This window comes from Carassius auratus, chromosome 41 (genome assembly GCF_003368295.1).
Source record: "Carassius auratus strain Wakin chromosome 41, ASM336829v1, whole genome shotgun sequence".
NCBI classification, from domain to species: Eukaryota; Metazoa; Chordata; class Actinopteri; order Cypriniformes; family Cyprinidae; genus Carassius; species Carassius auratus.
The window spans coordinates 11,734,461-11,745,091 of record NC_039283.1 but is presented as its reverse complement, the minus strand read 5'-3'; positions in this window follow the sequence as shown (position 1 = coordinate 11,745,091).

Sequence of the window (10,631 nt, the reverse complement as noted above, 5' to 3'; positions counted from 1 at the left end):
ATTCAGACCTTTTTTGTTTGTTAATTTGATGCTAGGAATATATCATAGATGCTAGAACTACTTTGATTAATTACTCATAAGAACAAGTCTAGATATGACCAGGCATGCCGTGCTGAGTATTTTTCAGTATGTGATTCTGCAGTATCTACCATCAGAAATAGCCTTTTTGTTGCTCCAGCAGACTTTACTCTGAGACATGAATGTAAGACTTCTGCTGGACGAGGATGCCTTCATCACCCTGTAGAGTAAACCTGAGTCTGATTCAGTCTAATTGGACACCAAGGAGTCCGTGTGCAGGTACAGCCCATCTCATGCTCAAACCTTGGAACAAAAAACATGTTTGTTTGGTGGTTCACATAACAACTGTCTGGTAAATGCCTTGACTATTTGCAAGATGAGTGTCGAGGGAAAGCAGCCTTGGAGATTTGGGTTAATTAGTGCATCTCTACACACAGTATTTCCCTATGAAGAACAGGTATAGTATTGTTAAAAGTGCTATATGAATAAAGCTGACTTGACCTGTTTTATATATAATATAATATTATATATGTTTTATATATATATATATATATATATATATGTATATATATATATATATATATATATATATATATATATATATATATAGTGAGAGATATATATGGCCGTAGCTAGGCTTTGAAAATGACTGAGGTCCAGGGGGTTTCTATAATAACTCCTTTATTGTAGAATTGTGGTATAATAAACCCTATAAATACAACTAATTTTAAACACTAACACTCAAAACAGAAATGTTTTTGGAGCGATGTGCTCATTTTTAAATCATATCCTATTTATTTTATTACTTTATTTTTATTACTTTATTTATTACATCAAAGTTTGTTAATACTTTATTATATTTATTGGGTGGATAATTGTATCAGTTGTTCATTATTCATGCAAACGTACATATTGCCGTTATTGTTTTTATTTATAACCATTATATAGCTGATAAGTTTGTCTAGTGCTCTTGTGAATGTGTACAGCATGATTTGTGAACATTGAACTACTATACTACTATACTATACTTGTTCTACAGATCTCTGCACTAGTGTTAGACAGTGCTTTGATAGCGTTGATGATGTTTGTGACTAGTAATATCTTTTCTTCCCCTCATAGCTGGTCAGCAGTACCCTGTCTCTGGACTCTCTTACCCCATCACTGATCGTCTCTAGTGCTGCAGAAGATAAAGTGTGTGTCATACAGATTGTGAGGGGATCGACCCGGGTTTGAATCCGCCTTTTGGACAACTTTTTTCTCCCTTTTCAAATCACATTTATTTCAAGCATTTATTTCCAATGAAAATGAAGTCAATAATCAAAAAGTTGAAAACAAAGTATTGGGTAGGGAGGGCTTTATTATCCCAATAAGGTGGCATCCATTTAATAATGTTAATTAAAATGAAAATTTACACTGTTTAATTATTGCATACTGTTTTTTTAATGTACTACAAAACTGAGACGCAGATAACCACTATTTGCAATATGTATTATAAATAGCAGAAAATCATGCTATTTCAACATCTATAGCTATTGGCTCTTAGTGTAATTAGCCACTGCCTTTTTTGATATTGCCAGACTAATGCTGGCGATGCTATGTGGCCAGATAAAAAACTTTAAATAAATAAAATAAACCGAAATTATTTTAGATATTTTGGAAATGAGTTAAGATAAAGTTATCGCCGGTCAGACGAATCAAAATGTGAAGTTCTTTTTCTGTATTCCCTAAGTGAGAACACACTGTACTTTAATCCTTAGTAAGTTATGGAACAGAACACTGCAGTATCATCACTGGCCACAAGGGAGCGCACTATATCTAACTATAAAGATGGACTGGAGAACGAACTTACACAGTTCAACATGATTCGGTCAAGTTCAGCAGTACTGAATGCATGTTAAACTGATTAATAGCTAATCTTTTTATTATTATTAATACTTTTTTTTTTTAGAAACAAACACACACACACACTCTCTCTTTCACACACACACACACACACAAATGTGACTTGATTCATCTTGATAAAGTGTTTGCATATTGTCGAATATGAAATACTCAGATCACAGAAGCTTCCGGGCAGAGAGCAGAACTTGTAGAAGGTGTAGAGCGGCACCATGATCATGGAGGAGATGGACAGACAGCAGCCCAGCGTCATCACCCACACCGGGGAACAATACTGAACATCACGAAACTCACAAGCACCATGAACTGAGACAACAGGTACGGGTGAGTGAAATCTGAAGGAGATTCATGACTTGTGTAGTGTCAGACTGTGAACGCAGGAGGAAACACAGTCTCCAGTGGAGTCCAGGTCTCTGTGCGATCATCTCCTGAAGCGATCCACACCTGAACACACACAGCAGATCCAGGATTTGTCTTCTGCTGTTCAAAGTGCTCATGTAAACTCACATCTATGAATGTGACTGACACCGCAGCTCTGAGGACAGCAATAATAGCAGTGATGCGTTATAAATCATCTAACTGAACTGAAAACTGAATCTTGAAGCTGAAGACCTTTTACAGATCAGATGCCCCATTTCTAATAGTTAAAAGACAACAGATATTTACTTCAAACTAATTTCAGATGTGACAGTGTAACACTGTGAACGCTGATCTGTCCGTTCTCAGACGATTAGTTTGGGATCAGTTAGAGTTCTTGATGTTTCTGAAGGAAATCTCTTCTGCTTATTACAGTTTTTTACAATCACTTTCCTACTATTTTCAGAACCTTGATGGCATTTTTCACAACTCTAGACACAAAACTCACAACAGTTATCACTTGTAACACAGGCTGTCTAATGTTCAAAACATTGCCTTGCACATTCACATCTTTATAGAAATCTTGCACTTGAACAATCATTGGTTCAAAACACACTTACTGTGAAATACCATTAGAACATAACTATAGATCACCCAAACACAAGCAACCGATAGTTTCACTGTGTCATTGTTCGTACAATCATTAAATATTGTAGAACAAAATAGGTGATACAGGTTTCATTAAGGTACTACATGTACAGTAAATACATCTGTGTAAAAGTACTGCAGTACGGGTTAAGGAAGGGAGAGTATGGGGGTAAATACAGGGTGGTAAACTGTGCATGGGCCTGAAACCATGCTTGCACACATGAGCATGAGGAAACCTGACAGTGTCCCACACAATGACACAGGTCACACCTTCAGCTCTACAAACCTCGTCACGAAAGGTGACAAGGAGAGCTGCATTATATGGTCCAATATGAGCTCTGCGTCCCACCACACCATCTTCTGATGGCCTTGTCCTCTGCCACGTTCCCCCACACCTCTCAAACGAGGCACACGTACACCTCTCAGAAGTGGTGCCTGTCCTCTGCCATTCCTTTGACCAACACATCTTCCTCTTCTTCCTCCCTCCACTGCTTGACCTCCACTGTGACCTGGATCAGCTGCTGGCTCCATGTGACGCATCACTATGCTCTTGCAATTGGATCCCAATCATCTCTTCACTATAAACTCATTCCACAGTGTGCACTCAGTCATCAGTAATGAGTTTGCAGAATTGGACCAGCAATCACAAGGACCTGCATCTCTATACAGTGCAGAATACTGTAAATAGTCTGAAAAGGTGGTAAAGTATTTGGGGCCATAGACACAGTGTCTGATGAAGCATTATGATAAAATATTAGGCTACATCCATGGATATTGTAGTCTGGTTGGTTCATGATTTACAGTAAACATGGAAGATTGTTTGTCTGTTTCCATACAACTATGCATTAAGAGTAGTGCAACAGTTACTTATCATTCTGAGCAGTTGTATCAATTGATAGTTAGATCATTGTAAGGAAAGGAATAGACACTCATTTGAAATAGTAGCACTTTGATGTTAAGTTGTGTCATATTGAACAGGTGATTTGTGTTGAATGAACAAATGATCTAAGTTGTATGTGTATTGTATCCAAGCAATTGAGAAAAGGGTTAGAGTTTTGAAAAAATGTGCATTTTGATCATTAGTTGTGAGTTTTGTGTCTATAGTTGTGAAAAATGACATCAAGGTTCGGAAAATAGTAACAAAGTGATTGTAAAAAACTGTAAGACTGCACTGATCAAAAGTGACAGTAAAAACAGTAATATTGTGAAATATTATTGCCTGTTTATATATATTTAGTACAGCAGTTCTCTGTGTGAATCTCTGTTAAAGTGTAATGTATTTCTGTGATGCTCCGCTGTATTTTCAGCATCATTCCTCCAGTCTTCAGTGTCACATGATCTTCAGAAATCAGAATAATATGATGATTTACTGCTCAAGAAACATTTCTGATTATTAGCAATGTTGAACACAGCTTTTTATTTTTCAGGATTCACAGATGAATAGAAAGCTCAGAAGAACAGCATTTATTTGAAACAGAAATCTTCTGCAGCATTATAAATGTCTTTACTGTCACATTTGATCAATTTAATGTGTCCTTGATGAATAAGAAAAATGGCATGACGATTTGTAGCGGCCACAGAGTTATGAAGGAAAACTTAATAAAAATGTGGTCCCTTGTTCATAAACCTGCTTTATATTTTAACATGAATATGCTCCAAATGAGTTGTGCGTTTGGTTTTCATATAAAAGGCAGAATGCTTGACGTCCTGCGTCTCTGTGAGTCTGTCAGTAAAAAATAAAAAGGCTTCAGCAGTGCACTGTGGCTCTTGTGTCTGTTTCAGACAGATGCAAAAGTCTCTATTAAGTGCCAAAAGCTAAAATTTGTGCTCAGACTAACCAGGACAATCTCACAGAAAAACACCACCATTTCATGAGGTGGAGATTTCTAATGAATGTGGACGATCCAGTCTTTAACTTAACCATCACTGGGACACAAGCAGAAGATGTAGGAATAAGAGTCATCTCATTCATATGGATTACCATGACATTGTGTTGAGCAATTTTGTAATATTACTTTTCTTGTTATTGATACACTGTTTCAAAACACTACTGAATTGTAAAGAATCATAAATTCTATTCCTTAACCCATAAATACAGAAACTTGTTTATGCACAGGTAAAAGCTGTTTTATAACTTATAACAGCTAATTATAACTTTTTTGAAACAAAGTCAATGTAATCTCAGAATTGCAAAATATAAATGCAGAAATACAAGACATGCAATACAAAGGAAATTACAGTCTGAATTGTGAGATAGAGTTTATGTGTAGATGCAGGAGCAGCAGTCCTCCTCACCGCAGAAGCAGGCGATGCCGATGGCCTCAATCAGCACTCCAGACAGAATCGAGGTCCTGAAAGCAGATAGATGTCTCCCTGCAGAGAGACAAGAGATGAGAGAGTCCAGGCATTCACACGTGTGAGAGACAGAAGCTCCTGAGAGCAGCGCTTGTGTCTCACGTACGTTCGTGACACAGACCAGAATCAGAATGAGCTTTATTGCCAGGTATGTTTACATATGCGAGGAATTTGTTTTCGTGACAGAAGCTCCACAGTACAACAGAATGACAGCGACAGAACATAAAACACATAATAAAAGAATAAAAAAAGTGTAGTGTGTTCGCCATTATTGTCAGCTGTTCATAAGATGGATTGCCTGAGGGAAGAAACTGGTCCTGTGTCTGGTCGTTCTAGTGCTCAGTGCTCTGTAGCGTCGACCAGATGGCAACAGTTCAAAGAGGGAGTGTGCTGGATGTGAGGGGTCCAGAGTGATTTTGACAGCCCTTTTTCTCACTCTGGATAAGTACAGTTCTTGAATAGATGGGAGAGTTGTACCGATGATTCGCTCAGCAGTCCGGACTACCCTCTGTAGTCTTCTGAGGTCAGATTTAGAAGCTGAGCTGAACCAGACAGTTACTGAAGTGCAGAGGATGGATTCAATGATGGTGGAGTAGAACGAGAGAGATGAGGTCACTTCAACACCTCGACATCATACACAGCGTTACAAACCACAGAGAGCGGCTCTCAAGATACTGTATTAATCTAGAATTTAAATGAGTAGAACAAACATACTTTTTTTATTTTTATGAAATCAGCAAAAAAAAAAACTAAAACAAATCATTCATTCATTCCTTGTGTGTGTGTGTGTGTGTGTGTGTTCACGCACATAATTATCTGAATTATATCATGCATTATTTAACAAATGCAATTCAAATTTGCTCTTTAAAAAAAATAAAAATAAAAATAAAAAAATCACAAAACAATTATTATTATTATTATTATTATTATTTATTGTTTCTTAGTTAAATAAATTAATGGTTTTATTCATCAAGGACGCATTAAATTGATAAAGTAATGTCTAGTAAAGATATGTATAATGTTACAAAATATTTTTATTTCAAATAAATACTGTTCTTTTGAGTTTTCTATTCATCTGTGAATCCTGAAAAATAAAATGCATCACAGTTTCCACAAAAAATATTGTGTGTCACGACTGTGTTCAACTTTGATAATAATCAGAAATGTTTCTTGAGCAGTAAATCATCATATTATTCTGATTTCTGAAGATCATGTGACACTGAAGAAAATACAGCTGTGCATCACAGAAATAAATTACAGTATTATAACAGATAGTCACATGGAAAACAGCTGATTTAAATATTTTTAATATTTTATATATTTCTTTACTGTATTTTTTATCAAATAAATGCAGCACTGGTGAGCAGAAGAGGCTTCTATCAGAAACATCAAAATATATTACCAAACCTAAACGTTTGGATAGATATTTGTTAGTAAAATTAAAACATAAATTAGTTGTGCATTTGTGACAGCAAAATACAAATCAGTCCAACAGTAATGCTGCTGAGAATCAGACAAATCGACATGTTTCCGTCACTGACATTGTGCCGCTCACACACACATTGATTTCACTCTCAAATACTTCCCAGTCTCAGACGCTGCTGTTTATAAGAGTCTGTCATGATGAACAGCGATCATAATGCTGATCTGAGATCAAGACTTCAGTGCTTCTGGTATTATAAAATATCAAAATATATTATAGACAATGTTGTAAGACTCTGTCCCGTGTTTTGTGTATGTTCCTTCTCTTCTTCCTGATTGTATGAGTTTGTTCCTGGTGTCTCATTAGTTATCCTTCTCACCTGTCTGCCCCTCGTTATCTGCCCTATTTAGTTCTAGCCCGTTCTGTTCTCCCTTTTCGTCTGTTATACGTCAACCTGTGTTTGTCTCCCTTGATCTATGGAAATAAAGGCAAGTTCTAGCATTCTCCAGCGTCTCCTCATCCGTCCCTTAATGCCTGAGAATAAGTGTGACAAATATGAAGCACTGAGCATGCAGCGCCCTAAAGCTATATTTGTTATAGTTTAGAATATGTAGCTACTGAATAAATACACTTAATAATTGTAAAATAAATTATTTAAATGCTGTATAATACTCTTGAGATTTAATTTGTTTATTTCACTCTTTTTTTTTTTTTGAGCAATTTTGACTTGAATTCAAAGGAATTTCATTAATGAATATTATTGCAACACTTTACAATATAGTTACATTTGTTAATTTTAGTTATTATGAACTATAACTATATTGTTGTTCATTGTTAATTCATGTTTGTTCATGCTGCTGTAACTAATGTTAATTTTTGCAACTTGACATGCTAAAAATGCATTAGTACATACAAATTAACATGAATCAATATGAATTTGTAATATTGATTAATTTGACTCTGCTCACCTGTAGCAGTTGATGCTGAATTTGTTGTAGCTGGAGAAGTTGATTAGCACACCAAACCCTACTCCCAGAGAAAAGCAGATCTTGCCACACAAAGGGTCCGTACAACAGCTATCATTACAGATAACAGCAGGAAACTCAGTCAGCAGAAAGATGAAAGACACTTGTGAACACAGGGTAATTTTGCAAATTGCTGCTGCACACGTGTGTCTAATCTTAGTCTGAAATTGCCACTTTGAGGTCTGTTTGCCAAGTGGTGCTTCAGAAAAGAATCACAGATTGTGTAAAAACTTATTTAAGGCTGATATTAACTTCACCTGCCGCTACGCCACGAGGACATGAGCGATTCATATGAGACCGATTCATAAACACACAAACACACACTGGTTTCCATGTTATATGTTTCCATTCCATATTTTCTATCCCCTTACCTTCAACCTTTCACAAAATACAGACATTTCTACTTTTTTAATAAAACATTGCATAGTATGTTTTAAAGATAATTGTCAAGAAATGAGTTCTCATAATTATATTCTAGATGAAAATAGAAGATAATTGCATCAAAGAGCTGCAAAAGGGTTTATCATTCAAGATTGTCCACTCTTTTGAGAACCAGACACATTTATATTAGTTTTGATCAGTCATTCACACAGATTCAGACGTGTGTGTGTGTTTGTGTGTGTACTGGTATATAAGGTTTATGAGTGTCACAGTCTTCCGTCTTTCTGTCACTGTCTTCTGTGAGTGTTGTGTTTGTTTGGTGCCATGTTCTTTAGTCCTGTCTCTTTTCTTACCCTGCCTATCTTGTCATCTCATCATTGTTTTAGTTGCTACACCTGTGTTTCTCCCTTGCTCCCGGACTCATTTACCTTCACTCCGCACACCTGTCTCTCAATCACACACAGCTGTTGCTCACTGTCATGGACTATATATTCTCGTCTCTCACACCACTCTGTCTGGTTGTATTATATGTTAATCGTATTTTGCATTTTGGCTGCTTCTGATTCTGCTCTTGTCCTTTTTATCTGTTTTGTTTTTGCCTTGTTTGCTTTTTAAGTTTTATTCTAATTAAAAGATTCTTCCCTGCATTTAGACCCAGACCCTGTTCTTTCTTTGCCGGCCCGTGACAATGAGGACACATATGTATAATGACAGTGGTACTACAGTGTAAAAGAGGTTTATGAGGACACTTCCTGTGTCCCCGTAAACAAAAGTATGTCCAGCGATAGACCGGCTCTAAAAGCTGTCAGGGCCGAGCATTTCTGCAATCTCATAGAAAATAAAGTGAAAGTTGTGACATCTGCCTGGTATGGTAGCCCATACTCTGAATTGGTGCTCTGCATTTAACCCATCCAAGTGTGCACACACAGCAGTGAGAAGTGAACACACCGTGAACACACACCTGGAGCAGTGGGCAGCTTTATATCCAGCACCCGGGGAGCACAAGGACACTTCAGCCATGAGTATTGAGGGTGGAAGAGATCACTGTTCATTCACTCTCTTCCACCTACAATTCCTGCCAGCACCGAGACTTGAACCAGTGACCTTCTGGTAACTAGTCCAAGTCTCTAACCATTAGGCCACAGCTGCCCAAACCAAACCAAACCAAACCAAACAATCTAAACACCATCTGTCATCCAGACCTGAACATGTGATGCCTCCCAGTGACTTTAAAAAATAAAATATAATTTTGTGACTAATGCTTTGTTCTTGGAGCTGCTTTCCCTCCAAGGGAATTATGGTTTCACTTCTAGCAATTCATGTAATTTACGGCTGCAGGAGCAGTTTAAGAGACCTAAACTAATTTGACAATATTTAATGACCAAATGTACAGTACAGACCAAAAGTTTGGACACACCATCTCATTGAAAGAGTTTCCTTTATTTTCATGACTATGAAAATTGTAGAGTCACACTGAAGTCATCAAGGGCTATTTGAGCAAGAAGGAGAGTGATGGGGTGCTGCTCCAGATGACCTGGCCTCCACAGTCACCGGACCTGAACCCAATCCAGATGGTTTAGGGGTGAGCTGGACCACAGACAGAAGGCAAAAGGGCCAACAAGTACTAAGCATCTCTCGGGGAACTCCTTCAAGACTGTTGGAAGACCATTTCAGGTGACTACCTCTTGAAGCTCATCAAGAGAATGCCAAGAGTGTGCAAAGCAGTAATCAAAGCAAAAGAAGAACCTACAATATGACATATTTTCAGTTGTTTCACACTTTTTTGTTATGTATATAATTCCACATGTTTTAATTCATAGTTTTGATGCCTTCAGTGTGAATCTACAATTTTCTAAGTCATGAAAATAAAGAAAACTCTTTGAATGAGAAGGTGTGTCCAAACTTTTGGTCTGTACTGTATATATATTCACATATACAGGCATATGAATATTTACTTAATCACTCATAATTTATAAATGTTATAACAGCACCATGACTGCATATTTAATGATTTTACCCAATTAGCCAAGTAAAAACTCTCCTGAATATTGTGGCCCATCTTACCCCAAGGGTCTCATTTTTTCTTTCCAGTTCCAAAAACACTGATGTGTCCACAGATCCCTCATTATTTAACATAACACAGTGTCATAGACACCTCAAAATGGTTTCAACTGAGGAAATCACACAAATGTTGGTTTTCATATAAAATGACACAATTAAAAACAATAAAATAATTAACAACAAAATAAACATTTTTTTTGCTCAGTATTTTTATCCTGTTTTTCAGTTAAAACTTGTAAAGTTTCTTAAATCAAGAATCATTTGATGGGAAAGCAGAATTCCATAAGAGAAGTAGTCTTATAACAAAGTGATCAAAATAAAATGAGCTTATGATCACAAGAACAAATATCCAGAGGGCTCAGAAAAATCGACTTAAAGGCAGGGTAGGTAAAAAAATATATAAAAACTTTTTTTCCAAATTTGTTTAAACTTTATTTATATATCAATACATAATTAAAATGTAA